Here is a 17,442-nt window from a genome sequence, read left to right on the forward strand (position 1 = left end):
AAACCGCAACACCTAAGGAGCAATTCAGCAATGAGCTAAGATCCGAGATCCGATAGTAATTCCCTACCACAGTTGATTAGAAAGAGTGAGGGACATTATTAGATACTTAGCAAAGAAACCCGATTGGAAGAGCAACACTTATACTAGATTCAGTCAAAGAGTATTCGGCCCTTGAGGAAATCGACTTCTTGGCTTTCAAACTTAGTATGGTGAATAAAATTTATTTGGTATAAATTAAAGAAGAAGGGTAGAAGAAGGGTAGAAGAAGAAATCGGCAAAAAGAATTGTGTTGAGAAGAATAGAAATTGGCAGGAAGAAAAGAAGAAAACAAAAGGGTTTTCGTCTTTTGGAGAAAGGGGTTTCTGGCAACAAGGTGAAGAAGAATTTTGGCAGTAGCCTGGCAACCCTGCATTCGGTCCCTATTTATAGCCCTTATAGCTGAATTTTCCAGGCCCAATTCCCAATTCGACTCCATCACTTCTCCCTTCCCATCTCCTCGTTTTTCTCCCTGAAAACCCCTTGATCTTTTCCTTAATTTTCTCTTCTAAACACTCCCCTTGGAGTCTATCTTCACGCCACTTCCATCCTTCTAAAAGGCCAAAATTAAACTTTTAAAAATCCTAAGCTGGGATTCGAACCTTGGACCCCTTTTCTAGCTACTAATGCCACCTCACTACACCTTATGTGGCGTCACTTAGCCACTCCACCACAGGCTCCTTTTGTGTCTAATTGTTTCTTCATTTATTCAAAGGCCCTGATTCTTTTAATAATTAAATTATAATTTATTCTACCCCTTAATTAGAACTCAACCTTAGCTAAGACCTACTAAAATTATCGCTTGGATAAGAATATTAAACACAATTTTTATCAAAATCGAAAATAAAGAAAATTCAGGATTTCAGGATTCTTGGATTTCAGGATTTTTGGGGCGTTACACACCGACTTCTTTTCTCGACTTTGTTCTCATGACTTGCCACTAATAGTTATTCGGTGACATCTCTTCAATAAATTCGTAAGCCACTTCAGTTGTTTTGATATTGATAGTCCCACCAGTAGCTGCATCGATAAGTTGCCTTGTTAAGGGGTTCACGCCGTTGTAAAACGTTTGAACCTACAACCATAAAGGTAACCAATGGTGAGGGCACATTCTCAATAGATCCTTGTGTCTCTCCCATGCATCATAGAGTGTCTCTAGATCCATCTACACAAATGAAGAGATATCATTCCTCAACTTAGCCAGTTTAGCTGGCAGAAAATATTTAAGTAAAAATTTTTTAGTCATTTGTTCCCAAGTAGTGATTGACTTTCGTGGTAACGAGTTCAACCACTGTTTAGCTTTGTTCCTCAACGAAAAGGGAAACAACCAAAGGTGAATGGCATCATAAAAAACGCCATTGATCTTAAAAGTGTCGCAAAACTCTAAGAAATTTAAGAAATGAGCGTTTGGGTCCTCGTCCTGCAAACTATCAAACTGAATAAATTGTTAGATCATTTGAATTGTGTTAGGTTATAGTTCAAAATTATTTGCAACAACAGCAGGCCTAACTATACTTGACTCAATTCCTGTTAAAGTAGGTTTAGCATAATCATAAATAGTGCGTAGAGCAGGATTCTGATTTACTGGATCAGCAGCTATCACAGGAGGTAGCAGGTTTTCCTGATTTTCAGCCATCCCCTCAGCTGTGGTGTGAATATCGTCCTCTTGCCCTTCCGCTATGTATCTTAAGCTTCACCTTATTTCTCTACGGTTTCTGCGAGCTGTGTGTTCAATCTCACTATCAAAAAGTAATGGTCTTGATGGGTTTCTTCTAGTCATAAACTATAAAAACCTAGCAGAAGGAAAAAGAAAATTTAGTAACAAAAATCAAAATAAAATTTAAATTGCAATAAAATAAATGGCTAAAGTAATAAAAAATTAAATGCTCCTAATATCTTAGCTCCCCGGCAACGGCGCCAAAAACTTGATTGTGTGATTTGATACGTGCAATAAGTTTTATAATTTATGAATGTTCGTTCTTGAAAACTAACTATTATCACGACAAAGTCAAGCGCACCATATCGAACAGTAGTATAGCTTATGGCAAGACCGGGATGTCGAACCCAAAGGAACTAAAAGTACTAGTATTAACTTTCTTTTTATTATCTAGCCTAAAAATAAAAGGGTTTGTTTTATCTAAACTAATTACTAAACTAAGAATGCACAGAAAGTAAATTGGGGAAATAACTTTTGGGAAAACTAAATGATTTGGACAATACCTAAAGGCAAAATCCACCTAGACTTCACTTGTTATTAACTCTAAATCAGATGATTTATTCACTTGACTTGATCCGTAGAAATCCCTAAGTTATATTATTATCTCTCTCGAGACTAACAACATCTAACCCTCGGTTGATTAATTGAAATCTCTTTCTAATTAAAACCCCTAGTGTTGCATTAACTCAATCTATCGATTCCCTTATTAGGTTTCACCCTAATCCGGCAAAATTATGTCACCCTATCTCAAGGAGTGCAATCAACTCTGCTTAATTATGTTAGATCTACTCTTAGATAGGGACTTTTGCTCCTCTGAACAAGCACATCAATACTTGAATCAATATCCTGGAATATTAAAGCAAGAATTAAGAACTCATAATTAAGAACAAGTCAAATATTTATCATATAATTCAGATAATAATAACAAGATCCATCTTAGGTTTCATTCCCCTTAGGTATTTAGGGGGTTTAGTTCATATTTATGAAAGAAAACATCTCAAAAGAATAATGATAACAAAACATAAAGAAAACCCAAGAACTCTTGAAGGGAATTGAAGGGAGATCTTCAGTCTTGAAGGTGAATCCGACTTCTGAGATGGATCAATCAAATTTCTTTGAGTAATTCCTTGCCTCCTACTCCTTGTGTGTCTTTCAGGTACCTCTTAGGGTGTTTATATAGGCTTTAGAATGCTTCAAAACCCTCAAGAGTGGCCTTTCCGAATAGGACTAGACTTGGGCTCGACAAGGACATGCCCATGTGACACGCTCGCATTCGATTGCTTCAAACCGTGTTTGAGTCTGTTGAATGGACACGGGCGTGTGAACTACCCGTGTGAGGAAGTCCAAGCCATGTTGATTTCCCATGTTGACCCATTTTCTCCGTTTTTGGCCCGTTTCTCGCTCTTTTTACTCTCCTATGCTCTCCTAAGTATAAAACAGGAAATTAAAGGATTAGGAGCATCGAATTCACCAATTCTAAGGATAATTCATCCAAAATTATACTAAACATGGGATAAAAATATGTATAAATTATGGTTTATCACCGTGTGTGACACACGGTCATGTTACATGGCTGTGTTTCCCCTGTGGGTAGTCCTACAATTTAAAGTCAGTCTCGAGCACGGCCTAGGAATACGGGCATGTGGTTAGCCGTGTCACCCAAGTCAGTTTCAACCATGGCCAAGGCACACGGGCATGTTTTTGGCCGTGTGGATAAGTAAGTATGTATGCCCTATTTTCCACGGCCTAGACACACGGGCCTGTCTAATGTCGTGTGAAGCACACGATCTATTCACACAAGCGTATCACCTTTGTAACTTTGAAAACTTTGTTATGTTGTGGAAAAATTTTGTAGGTGCTCGGTTTAGTCCCAACCCTTCCTAAAGCATGTTTAAGGTCTCATTGACCTAAGAAAGGGACTTTGAAATGATGTTTGACTATGATGCTATGATGTGTGAATGATGTATATGAAGTGATCATAAAATGTTTTGATTCGTCCGGTAATACCTCTTAACCCTAGCCCGACGACGGATACGGCTAGGGGTGTTACACACTTCATGGCATGCAACATGACACATTTGATTACTCAAGAATTCATATTCATGGTTAGATTATGACTTGGTAATGTCAACATATCACCTATTATGGCATTCCACACAAATTTCATATTTGTCTATCATCTTTGCTAACCTACTTTCAAGTTACACATTTGCACCACATTTATTGACATACACATTAATCATATTTCATACACCAAACATACATTCCATCCATCACACTCATTAACCATAAGCAACCATAACCACATTAAAGCTTAAGCACATTTGCATGAATGCACCAATAATTAGGGTTACAACCCAAATAATCAATATAAGCCACCTCTCATGGCCATATACAAAATAGTCACAATACCTTCATGAGCCAACACATTTGGCTAATCAATATGACAAATAAAAAAAAAGACGAAGTCCCTATACATGCCATACTCAAAATGATGAGACTAGCTATACCCAATAGTCAATTGATAGTGTGATAGAGCCTCCGACGTCTTCTAATCCCTGAGCTAGCTTGGTGACACTATAAGAAAAGGAAAGGAAGGGGGTAAGCATTAAAGCTTAGTAAGTTCACATGCAAATAAAATACAACTTAAATAAGTATTAATCATACATTTAACATAAGGAACATAATCTTGCATTTTATAAAAATCTCTTAAACTCATTCTTCATATGTATATATATATTCATATTCTCACCACAAGTTCATCATATCTCATGACATTCTCATGAATTCGATGTACATATCTCTATCCACTTACACATAATAACTTACTTTCTCGTCTTCGACTTATTCATCAAGATTACTCATTGAACTTCCTTTAGAATTACCCGTTGAACACTCGAAATACTATCGGATACACGGAATCTCGCACCTAAGTGCCTCATATGTAGCCAATGCTACCTCATATTACATATCACATGTTGCTCGCTTTCAAGCTACTCACGGGTCTAGTCGCATAGGCTATCGGGAATCCGCAACACATGCCAGACTACCCAGCCACTGGTAGAATATACGAGACCATTAGCCGGACGCCAAAACATGTGCCATATATATCATGAACTCAGACCACAACTCAATAAGTCAGATCACATAGTTCCTAACGACATGTCACTTGTATCCTAAACTATTCCTAAGGTTCAAATAGGATTCTTCGATACCACATTTCTGTAAAACTTGCTCGTAATGTCGATTTCAATGCTCATAACACCAATCAAATATTCATGGAATGATCAAAGCATAATTCATGATAAAATTTAGGCAATAAACACATGATACAACCTCATATTAAATATGTATGTACTTATCATACATGAAATATTAAAGCATTTAAAGTATGATACAATGTTGCATTATTTGCAAATGAACTTACCTCCATACAAAATGATAGAAACGAGTCCAATCCTCGTAAACTTTATTTTTCCCCTGATCAAGACTCGAATCACGTTTTTCTTGATCTATAATGTCAAATTTAACTTGTTCAATACACACGTTGCTCATATCGACCCATAACACACACGTTGGTAAAATTACCTTTTTACCCTTAACTTTTCACTTATTTACACTTTAGTCCTTAGGCTCGTAAAATGAAATTCATGCATTTTCTTTGTTACCCAAGCCTAGCCGATCCATATTCTAACTCATATCAGCCTACATTTCACATTAAACCACATTTCTACTACCCATTTCTTCATCTTTTACAAACAAGTCCTTTTTAAGTGTTTTCACTAAAAATCACTTAGTAAAAGATGTAGAACACATTAAACATTCATATTCCTCCATGAAACCTAGCTCAAAATAATGGTATAAATAGCTAGATCGATTGATGACAACTTAAAAAATGTAAAGAACATTAAAAATGGGACTAGGATGCACTTACTTTTGAGCTTGAAAAGTGAAGAAACCCTAGCTATGGTGTCTCTTGGAATTTCGGCATACACATGGAGAAGATGAGAAAATTTTTCTTCATTTTTCGCTTTTTTATTCTTTTATTTACCAAATGACAAAAATGCCTTTAGGGCCTTTCTTTCAATTTTTTCCTATTCATCCCCATTTTTGTCCAAAATTTTAGAACTTGGTCAAATTGCTATTAAGGACCTCTAATTAATAATCCAATGCAATTTCAAGCTTGAAGCTTCTAGAATACAAGTTTTACAACTTATTCAATTTAGTCCCTAAAGTCAAATTGGACACTTTAGGCATAGAATTTCTTCATGAAAATTTCACACAAACATGCAATCATATCATGGATCATCAAATAATTATAAAATAATTATTTCTATTTCAAATTTGTGGTCTCAAAACCACTATTCCAACTAGACCCTAATTTAAGATGTTACAACTCTCCCCCTTTAGGGATTTTCGTCCTTGAAAATTTTACCGGTAAAAAGGTTTGGGTATTGTTTCCTCATGGCCTCCTCGGGCTCCCATGTAGCCTCTTCAACCCCATTTCTTTGCCATAACACTTTCACTAAGGCAATGCTTTCGTTTCTCAATTGTTTAACTTCTCGTGCCAGAATCTTAATCGATTCCTCACCATAAGTCATATCCGGTCGAATCTCAACTTCTATTTGTGAAATCACATGTGAAGGATCTGATCCATATCGGCGCAACATAGACACATGAAATACATCATGAATCTTTTCCAACCCTGATGGTAAAGCCAACCGATAGGCAACTGCCCTATTCTCTCGGTGATCTCATACGGTCCTAAAAAACAAGGACTCAACTTGCCCTTCTTGCCAAATCTCAAAACCTTTTTCCATGGAGACACTTTCAAAAATACCTTATCACTGACTTGATACTCAATTTCTTTCCGTTTCAGATCCACAAAGGATTTCTGTCTATCCGAAGTGAATTTCAGACAATCACAAATTATCTTCACTTTCTCTTCGGTTTCCTTAACCAAATCAACCCCATGAATTTGATTTTCTCTAAGTTCAGTCCAACATAAGGGTGCTCGGCACTTACGTCCGTACAATGCCTCATAAGGTGCCATTTTCAAACTCGATTGATAACTGTTGTTGTAGGCAAACTCCACCAACGGTAAGTACTTTTCCCAAATACCTTGGAACTCAATAACACAACACCGTAAGATATCTTCAAGGTTCTAAATTACTCGCTCAAACTGACCATCAGTCTGTGGATGAAAAGCAGTGTTAAAATTCAGCTTTGTACATAAAGCTTCTTGTTTTTTCCAAAATCGTGAAGTGAACCTTGGATCTCTATCGATACAAACGATATAGGTACTCCATGAAGTTTAAAACTTTCAACAATGTACACTTTAGCTAACTTTTCGAGTAATCGGTATGCACTGGAATAAAATGAGCCAATTTAGTCAGTCTAGCGACAATAACCCATATGGCATCTTTCCTTCTCAGAGTTAAAGGCAAACCTGTCACAAAATCCATAGTAATTCGATCCCATTTCCACTCGGGAACCATGATGGGCTGAAGTAAACCTGAAGGTACTTGGTGTTTAGCCTTTACTTGCTGACAAACTAAGCATTTCGATACAAACTCTAAGATATCTCTTTTCATACCATTCCAACAATACATTTTCCTCAAGTCATTATACATTTTTGTACTGCTCGGGTGAACTGACAAAAAATTGTTGTGTGTCTCATGTAAAATATTCTGAATCAAATAAGTTTCCTTCAGAACACAAATCCTACCACGGAATCTCAAACAACCATCGGAGTCACTCAGAAAATCTGGTTCACTATTGGACTCACACTGAATTCTCTTCACTTACAACTCTTTATCAACTTTCTGAGCATCACAAATCTGTTGAAGAAAAGTCGGTCTAGCTCTCAACTCGTCTAGAATCAAACCATCAATGAACCAAGTCAGTCGTGTATTTATAGCCCTCAAGGGAAACAACGATTTTCTACTCAAAGCATCAGCGACCACATTCGCCTTACCCGGATGGTTGTAACAACCCAAATCTTAAGTGATTAATTTTGTATGTTGTGTTGCATTATTGCATGCTTGTCTCAGTGGTTAAATGTCCTAAGAAGTCTTGAAGAAGTCTTGAGTACAAGCCTTGGCTTGTACAAAATTTTGTTTTTACTTGATTAAACCCTGTCTCTAGTTAGTATACTTCTTAAATAAATGCTGGTAAAACATGATAGAATGGGCCTACTGGTCTGAGGAATAGATAGTGTGTAGTGTTTGCCTCAGGTCTGAGGTTCGAATCTTGGTAGGCACATTGGGTGTTTTATTTTGCTGCTGTGCCATGTAAGAGATTGAATACCAGTGGAACTCTGAAGCTAGTGGACGGTTGAAGTGTTTGAGGGGTGTAGGGGATTGTATAGCCAAAATTTAGGAGGAGAAAGGGCGGATTTGGATAGTGATCGGTTTGGGGATGTTGTGGAGAGATTTCAGGAGAAAATCAAGGGATTGTGAATTTGAGGGAGTGTTGGGGCCAAATTGGGATTGTAGACACCCTTTGGAATCGATTTTGGAGAGGAATTCGACTTTGGGGGTGAGTGTTGTTCGGTTACAGTGCATTTTTTTTACTTTTTCCCCATTTTTGACTTCTGACTTTGCTTTCGGGTTTGTTTCCTTCTTTTTTTTCGGGCAGTCGAAATTGGCTACTGACCATTCAGGTATTTTGGTGTGTTTGTTCTTTGCTTTTTCCTAATACTCTCCCCTCTTTACTTTCTCTCTATTGATTTTGTGTTCAATTTTGGGCAAGTGCTCATTGACTCCTCTTCTTCTCTTTCCCCAATGGATTCCCTCTCTTGGCCAAATATGCCTTCTTCCCCTCTTTGGACTCCCTTAGTGATTAATATATTTCCTTTCTTTTCATCTTGCTATTGTGACTGAATACCTCATCTCTTTCCCTCTCTGTGTGATTTTGGGCAATTGATCTTTGATCAGTCGGATTCGAGTACAAGGTTCTTTCCTCTCTTTTCCTTACATTTAGTTCTCTTCTTTCATCTTTTATGTTAGCCGACTACTCCATCCATGGTTAGAGTGCACGGTTTCTATTCTCTCTCTTCAGCAGAAATAACCTTTTGTTTAACACCTCTCTTTTCTGTCGTTTTCTGCTAGGGAGTGCGATTGATCCATTCATGCCTCAAGTTAAGGGTGTACTTTGGGTGTTGACCGAATACTACTGTCTCTCACTCTTAGTCTATGCTTTCGGTAAGTTACTATACACTTGGTTTAATGGCTTCCGTGTATGGTAATGGTCAAAAAGTGGTGACTGGGATGCAGGTAGTCTTCAGGGATTGAAAATGATCTCTTGCAACAGGTCTAGGGTGATCAATCAAGGCGAGTGATAGGTAAATTCTTGAACATGTGTTGGCTAGAGTTCCTTACAATTCGTTTGATAAGTGTTTAACAGAAGTTCTGATTATGATAGGCTTGGAATACTCGTGGGCCAGTAGCGCATTTTCGCAATCAGGTGTGTAAACACTGCCCAAATCATAAATCAGCAAAAGCCGAAAAATGTGATTATTGATGCTACATGGGCATGTGCTTGCTGGTGTGGTAATCAGAATGCATAAACGTGGCTATTTGATCATAGAGGCCACCATAAGTGATTTCATGGGCTTAGGCATTTTTAGGCCGCGTTGGGCCGAAATAGGCCGTGTGGGTCCCATGGGCTCATGGGCTCTACTTGAGCAAACCACACGGACATGTGGAGAGTATTGGGCTGGGCTGTGAAGTTCACACGGCCAAGACCATTTTTGGGCTTAGGGGGCCACACGAGCGTGTGGGCCCACATTGGCCCGCATTATGGGCCTTGCGCCCATTTTCACTGTTTGACTGTTAAGGTTGCACGGGTCACCCGAGACGACTGTGGACCTACTATTGGGTCGATAAGTGTACCTAGACCCAAATTGATAAATCACTGTTATGTCCCTATGAGGTAGAATAACTGTTATGCCCTTATGTATGTATGACTGTAATCAAGCATGCCATTTTATATATATATTGCATACATGCATGATATTATGATATGTTGCATGGGGATGGGTTATTATTGATTGGAGGAAGTGTATTGTACTAGCAGCTTTGCTGCAACCACTGTTTAGTGCTGCAACCGGTGCCATTTTAGAGTGTAGGGATGGGTGGGTCGATTTTACCCCCACATGGAGTGTAGGTGTAACACCCTAACCCCGGGCTGGACGTTATGGCTGGATTTGGCGTGTCACATTGAAGTGTTTTAGTGAAAACCGTGTTTTCATTGAAAACCCTTCTTAAAATAAAAGAAAATCTTAATTATAAAAAAAAAACTCCTTTTAATCACTTGTTCAAAATATATGATTTGAAGAAAATAAGTCACTTTAAAAATTTAGTTGCGGAAACGTAGAAAAGACATACTATAGTTTAAGAAACCATGTTCAACTTCTTATAATTACATCCCATAAAAATAGTGATCCAAATAATAACAAATGGAAACCTTATTACAATCTGGACTGAAAAGTACTTAATAAAATAGAATCTCATATGCTTTTTTTCAAAAAAACAAAACACAAGTCCATGTTGTCTTGCTAGCTGGCCATCCAAAGTCCCTCCAAACATCGAACATTTTACTGAGCATCACTTAAAAATAAAATAAAAGAGAGGGTGAGTTTTCGCAAACTCAGTATGTACAACCCTCAACAAAAAACAAGCATTCAAAAATCATCATACATCAAACATGCAATGCAAACCCATCCCAATAATCCATCCGCTACACACCAGCTTCATCCCCCGTCACATCATGTAGGGATATAAATATCAACCCACCCAACCGACACATCAATGGTAGCCCAGTTGCAGAACTACCTTTATTTACATATCGGGCTTAAAAGACACCGGTCGATCCACGATTGTCAAACAACCATGCGTTCCTCATATACTTCCTCCATTCCATAATTCCCAACCCATATGCAACCTAAGCAGAATATCATATGTATGCAGCAAATATACATGTCACATCCATAAAACTTACATTCAACACCTAGGGGTATTTTGGTCATTTTTACCCTTAGGGGAATTTTGGTACTTTTCCCATTATTACGATTTTCACTTACCTTGGCCCGTTAACAAATCTCATGAGCTAAGATGGATGAATACTATGTACCAAGTAGAATTCCAGAGAAGAGGAGGTGAGTCATTAAGACCGCCTAAGTACCAAGCTCTCCCTAGATCCAGTCCTAGACATGCATATACCCGTTGCCACACCTTAACCCTACGACTTGTCCACGGTCGCATTAAATTAATTAAGTTTTATATAGTCATCAGACACTAGGCCCAAAACCCCTTACAAAGGCTAGATAAATTCACATACCTATATATGGCCCACTAGACCCAATTATATTCACATGGCCCATTAGACCCAAATCATAATTATATGGCCCTTTAGGCCCAAATCACATTTATATGGCCATTAGACCCAAATCACATTATATTCATGCTCACATATGAATTTCTATCACATAGCATCAATAATCAATTTTTGGCCTATTATGGGCCCCATAGCCCATCGGGCCCATTAAGCATATTCTGGCCCAGTTGGCCAATTCACAGCCCAAGTCCATGGATTCACCCATAGGCCTCAAAAAACCTATCAGTTTTCTCCTCACGAGTGTTCGCGCACTCGCAAGACTACAATAGCCAAACTTTCAGCTTTTCGACATTTCGGCTTTTCGACTTTTGCCGATCTACTTGTGTGTGCAGTGTATGTACACACCTAGTAAGCAAGCGTGCTACGATTCCCTTAGTCACCAACCTACAAACGATATCACCTTTCAATTAATCGTATGCTTAATACATATTTTACCCAAAAACCGAAACCTTACCTTAACCTTACCTTGAGCACCAATCCCTAATAGCTTTTCCTTGATCACGTACTCCCTAGATCTGCATTAATCTTACTCATTAAAACCAAATGCTAGGGGACTAGCATCCAACATAATTCACCCCCTTATCTCACTTAAGACCATTCGACCAACCTTAGCCAATAAGAGAAAAATACTTACCAAAACCACAAAACACCTAAGGAGCAATTTCGGCAGAGAGTTAAGATCTGAGATCCGATACTAATTCCCTACCACAGTTGATTAAAAAGAGTGAGGGAGGGGAGTAATTGGTATTAACAATACTAGCCGAAAAAGAGATAAGGTACTTACCCCAAAAGAGTAATCGGCCCAAGGGAGATTCAGCTTTTCGGCTTTCAAACTAATATGGTGAATAAGGTTTATTTGGCACAAAATAAAGAAGAAGGGTAGAAGAAGGAATTGCCTAACCCAAAGGGTAAATCAAAAGAGATCTGATGAGAGAAAGAATGGCAAAAGAATCAGCTAGCAAAGATGGAAAAGCCAATCAGCACTAAAAAAAATGAAGAATTTGGCATTAGCCTAGGATCCCAAACTCAGCACATATTTATAGCCTCTATCCAAATTGCCTGATCCTCAATTCCCAATTCAGCTCTATCACTTCCCCCTTTTCATCTCCTCATTTTTCTCCCTGATAACTCCCCAATCTATTTCCTAAATTTTCTCTTCTGAACACTCCCCTTAGAGTCTATCTTCACGCTACTTCTAACTTCTAGAAGGCCAAAATTAAACTCCTAAAAAAATACTAAGATAGAATTCGAACCTCGGATCTCCTTGCTAGCCACTAACGCCACCTCCTTACACCCTAAGTGGCGTCACTTAGCCACTCCTCCATAAGTCTTTTTGATGCCATTTTCCCCTATCTTTATTTAAAAGCCCAACTACTCCCAACCCTAATTCTTTTAATAATTAAATTAAAATTCCTCCACCACAAAACTCGAACCCAGAACTTCTCCAAAAAACCTAGACACTTCAAATTCCTTAAACCCTTAAAGCCAACATGTCTTTTGTCATTTTCTTACTCACTTAAAAGTTTTATGAAACCCAAAGCCCAAAGCCCAATTCATCTAGGCCCAAAATTTGGGGCGTTACAGTAGGGCTGGACAGAATGAAGTGTAAAGTCTAGTTGGGTAGGATTTCTGTTTGCATTTTGTATTGTTACTGATACTGTAATGGGCTAAGGCCCTAACTAAAATTGAACTATTACTAAACGGGCTTAGGCCCAGACTATAATTGCCTACTGCATGACTGACTGTTGTTAAGGGATTACACACAAAGTTTTCATAAACTCACCCTTCTGCTTTTCTGTGCAGGTAATCCTTAGGTGGATCGGTGCTGCGAGGGACTCGAAGGTGGCCACACAACTGCATTTGCTTCCATTTTTAACTTTTAATTTATAAGTAATTTAATTTGGGTATTTTTTTTGTAATAAGGCCTCTTTAAGTTTTTATTTTTATTTGGTATTTATTTAATTTGATTCATATCTATTAGTAATAGGCCGCGTATTTTCAAAAAGATAAATGCTTTTCAAAATACCACGTTTACGCAACATATTTTAAAAGCTTCCGCAAAAACATGGCTTTAAAGTGTAATAACAATCTAATATGATTAACATTTTGCTAAAATGACTTGAGTTTTAACAATGAACAAGGTATCCTAAATTTTCGTTAAGATCACAAAGAGGTTTAAATATAAAACAGATTTTTCAACAAAATAGTATTTTTTGAAAAGCACTTTAATGTGACATCGCAGATTCGGCCATAATGTCTAGGCCGAGTTTAGGGTGTTACATTTAGTGGTATCAGAGTCGGGTTGCAAAACTCGGCATGGATTTGGGTTCCTTTTAAACTTGAAATTTTGAAAAAGAACTATTTCAAATGTTTTAAAATACTTCGAAATATTTTACCGAATGTGTGGTGCACCAAGTCTCCAGTGCCGATTCTGTAAGTTCTCTGAAACTACTGCTTGTTTAAATTGGAATACTGAGAATACTGTAGGCAATACACTGTACTAAAATACTCTGTATAGGGTAACCTAAAATTGTACTAAGACTGCAATCTGTGAGAGCAAAACTCTGAATTAATGATAATATTTTTCATAAAATATCCGTTAATAAACACTGGAATTATAATATTGATGCATAAAATTGTTAATACAGATAAATACGTAAATCGATAATGAACACCAGAGGTACTGTGGAAGTGGTACAAGAGGCCACGGCGGAGGTCATGGAGGTGCTCGGGCTAGGTCTTTGTCATCTGGTCATATGCCCAACGTTGAAGCTAGAGAGACACCGACTTCACCTGTAACTAAGACTGGGTCTCATGATCGTGCAGATGGGGACGACGCATTGTCCCAAGCTATGTTGTGAATTCTAGAGAGGGTCGTTGGGCCCAATACTGGTACTGTGGGCCATGGGTCAATTACAGAATGACTCAGGTTTAATGGAGTTGAGATTTTTAGGGGTATTGCTAGAGTTACCCCTAATGTGGCTGAATATTGGATTGAGGCCACAGAGATGATCATGGACGACCTCGACTGCACCCCTGAGTAGAAACTAAAAGGTGCAATGTCATTGCTACGAGATGAAGCCTATCAATGGTGGCTTACAGTTAAAGAGGGTACTCAGCCCGACCAATTGACCTGGGAATTTTTCAAGACTACATTCCAAGGAAAATATAGAGGTGTTAGTTATGTGGATGCCCAGAGGAGAGAGTTTCTGAATTTGACTCAGGGGGATAAATCTGTGGCTGAATACGAAGCTGAATTTTTGTGACTTAGCCACTATGCACGTGGGATGGTGGCAACTGAATATGAGCATTGTGTTCATTTCAAGGATGGCCTTATGGACGATTTAAGGGTTCTGATAGCTCTACAAAGGGAGCAAGATTTTGCAACTTTAGTGGATAAGGTAAAGATCGCTGAGGATGTGAAGCACGTTGAGCGCCAGAATCGTGAAAAGGAAAGAGCTATAAACAAGAGGGATTTAGAGCCCTCAAGTTCATTTGTGAGGCCTAAGAAAAAAGTTAGAGTTGCTGGGCCGGTCAGAGTTGGGGCCCCTATTGTTACTACTGGACCGCAGCCTTGTGCAGATTGTTGGAGACGCCATCAGAGCGAATGTTGGAAAAGGATTGGGACATGTTTGAGGTGCGGATCATTAGAGCACCGTATCAGAGATTGTCCACGGAGGCCCGATCAGATGCAAGCTACTAGTATGGGTACTGTTCAATTGCCGAGAGGTGTTTAACAGCCACCAAGAGGTCGTGCTCAGGCCAGAGGTGGAAATGGTATGGGCTGTAGTCGTGGAGCACTGGGTAGAGGTGCGGGTTATATTGAGGCGAGGCAGCCAACACTGGTTTATGTTGCAGGTCGCCAAGAGGACGGAGACACCCTAGATGTTATTACGGGTATAATGTACCTTATACTGCATTGATTGATGTTGGGTCTACACATTCTTATATAGCATGCACGGTGTCTGAGACTTTGGGTATAATGGTTGAAAACACTGTGAGTGAGGTTACTGTGTCGACTCCATTAGGGCAGTCAGTGAGAGTAAATAAATTGTTTAAGGATGTACCTTTGGTGGTTCAAGGAATGATATTTTTGGAGGATTTAACGGAACTCCCTTTTGGAGATTCGACTTAATATTACGAATGGACTAGCTAGTTAAACATCAAGTGAATTTGGACTGCACTGCTAAATGGGTGGTACTGAAAACTACAGAGGGTGATGAGGTAGTTGTGATTGAGGAGCGTCAGAATTATTTTTCAAATGTGATTTCTACACTGAGGGCCGAGAAATTGGTTCGTAAGGGTTGTGAGACATATCTAGCTTACATCGGTATTTTTGATTCTAAGGGTTCGTTTGTTAAAGATATCAGAATAGTTATGGACTTTCTGGATGGTTTTCCCAATGAGCTATCTGGGTTACCTCCAAACCGTGAAGTTGAGTTTAGGATTGAGCTCTTACCCAGTACAGCTCCGGTGTCCATCGCCCCTTTTTAGAATGGCACTGAAAGAGTTAGTGGAGCTTAAGGCTCAGATTCAAGAATTACTGGATCGAGGATTCATCCGACCTAGTGTGTCTCTATGGGGAGCACTGGTTCTATTTGTGAGAAAGAATGATGGATCTATGCGTATGTGCATCGATTACCGGTAACTGAATAATTTGACTATTAAAAATAAGTACCCCCTACCGAGGATAGACGATCTATTCGACCAGTTTCGAGGAGCTTCAATTTTCTTTAAGATTGATCTCCGATCGGGGTACCATCAATTAAGGGTGAAAGAGACTGATGTTTACAAGACAGCTTTTAGGACCCGTTATAGTCATTACGAGTTCCTAATGATGCCGTTTGGACTGATGAATGCACCAGCAGCTTTTATAGATCTGATGAACTAAGTGTTCCAGCCCTATCTGGATTGGTTCATAGTAGTTTTTATAGATGACATCTTGGTGTATTCGAGAATTGAAGATGATCATGATGCACATCTCTGAGTTGTTCTGTAGATTCTGAGGGAGAAACAACTATTTTCCAAGTTCAGTAAATTCGAGTTCTAGTTGCGAGAGGTTACATTTTTGGGCCATGTGGTATCTGCTGAAGGGATTAGGGTTGATCCTCGAAAAATTGAAGCTGTTCTGGATTGGAAGCCGCCTAAGACGGTATCTGAGATTCAAAGTTTTCTAGGTCTGGTAGGGTATTATAGACATTTTGTTGAGGGGTTTTCCTTGATTGTTGCACCTCTAACTAAGTTGTTGCATAAGGGTGTGCCATTTAACTGGACTGATGCTCAATAATAAAGTTTTGAAAAACTTAAGAAAGTTCTAACTGAGGCCCCTATATTGATACAGCCAGAGCCTGGGAAAGAGTTTACTGTCTACAACGATGCATCACACGTTGGTTTTGGTTGTGTGTTGATGCAAGAGGGTAAGGTGGTGGCATATGCGTCTCGCCAGCTTAAGACTCATGAGGCGAATTATCCGACGCATGACTTAGAGTTGGTTGCAGTGGTATTTGCATTGAAAATTTGGAGGCATTACCTGTACGGTGAGAAGTGTATCATTTACACGGATCACAAGAGCCTCAAGTACCTTCTCACTCAAAAGGAACTAAATCTTATGCAACGTAGATAGATTGACTTGCTTAAGGATTATGATTGCTCGATTGAATACCATTCTGGTAAGGCTAATGTGGTGGCTGACGCACTGAGCTATAGAGCTATGACGGATTTAAGGGAAATGTTTGCTCGTCTCAGCTTATTTGATGATGGTGGTCTGTTGGCCGAACTTCAGGTTAAACCGATATGAATTGAGCATATTAAGGGTAAACAGTTGGAGGATGAGTCGCTAGGTCCTCGATTCCGATAGATTGAAAGTGGGGAAACTTCAGATTTTGGACTGAATAGCAAAGGGATACTGTGTTTCAATGGGAGAGTTTTTGTACTGAGGGATACTGATTTGAGGCAGTCTATACTGCGAGATACACATAGTAGTCCTTATGCTATGCACCCTAGCGGGAATAAGATGTATCGAGACCTTCATGAGTTATATTGATGGCCAAATCTTAAGCGGGAAGTTACCAACTTTGTAAATAAATGCCTTACTTGCCAGCAGGTCAAGGCGGAACATTAGTTACCTTCAGGGTTGCTTCAGCTAGTTAAGATTCCACTTTGGAAGTGGAAGAGAGTGACTATAGACTTTGTAAATGGGCTACCCTTAATGCCTACTAAGAAGGATTCAGTATGGGTCATTGTGGATCGATTGACCAAATCTGCCCATTTCATACCTGTTCATATTGATT

At 38.9% G+C, this 17,442-nt stretch overlaps 1 non-coding gene across 1 annotated transcript; it reads left to right on the top strand.

Moving 5' to 3' along the window:
* Positions 1–1,127: 1,127 nt before the first annotated feature.
* Positions 1,128–1,234, top strand: LOC128286119 (small nucleolar RNA R71). The gene has a single exon (XR_008276664.1). It is a non-coding gene; the product is annotated as a small nucleolar RNA R71 (small nucleolar RNA).
* Positions 1,235–17,442: the final 16,208 nt, after the last annotated feature.

Source organism: Gossypium arboreum, chromosome 12, assembly GCF_025698485.1.
Source record: "Gossypium arboreum isolate Shixiya-1 chromosome 12, ASM2569848v2, whole genome shotgun sequence".
Lineage (NCBI taxonomy): Eukaryota > Viridiplantae > Streptophyta > Magnoliopsida > Malvales > Malvaceae > Gossypium > Gossypium arboreum.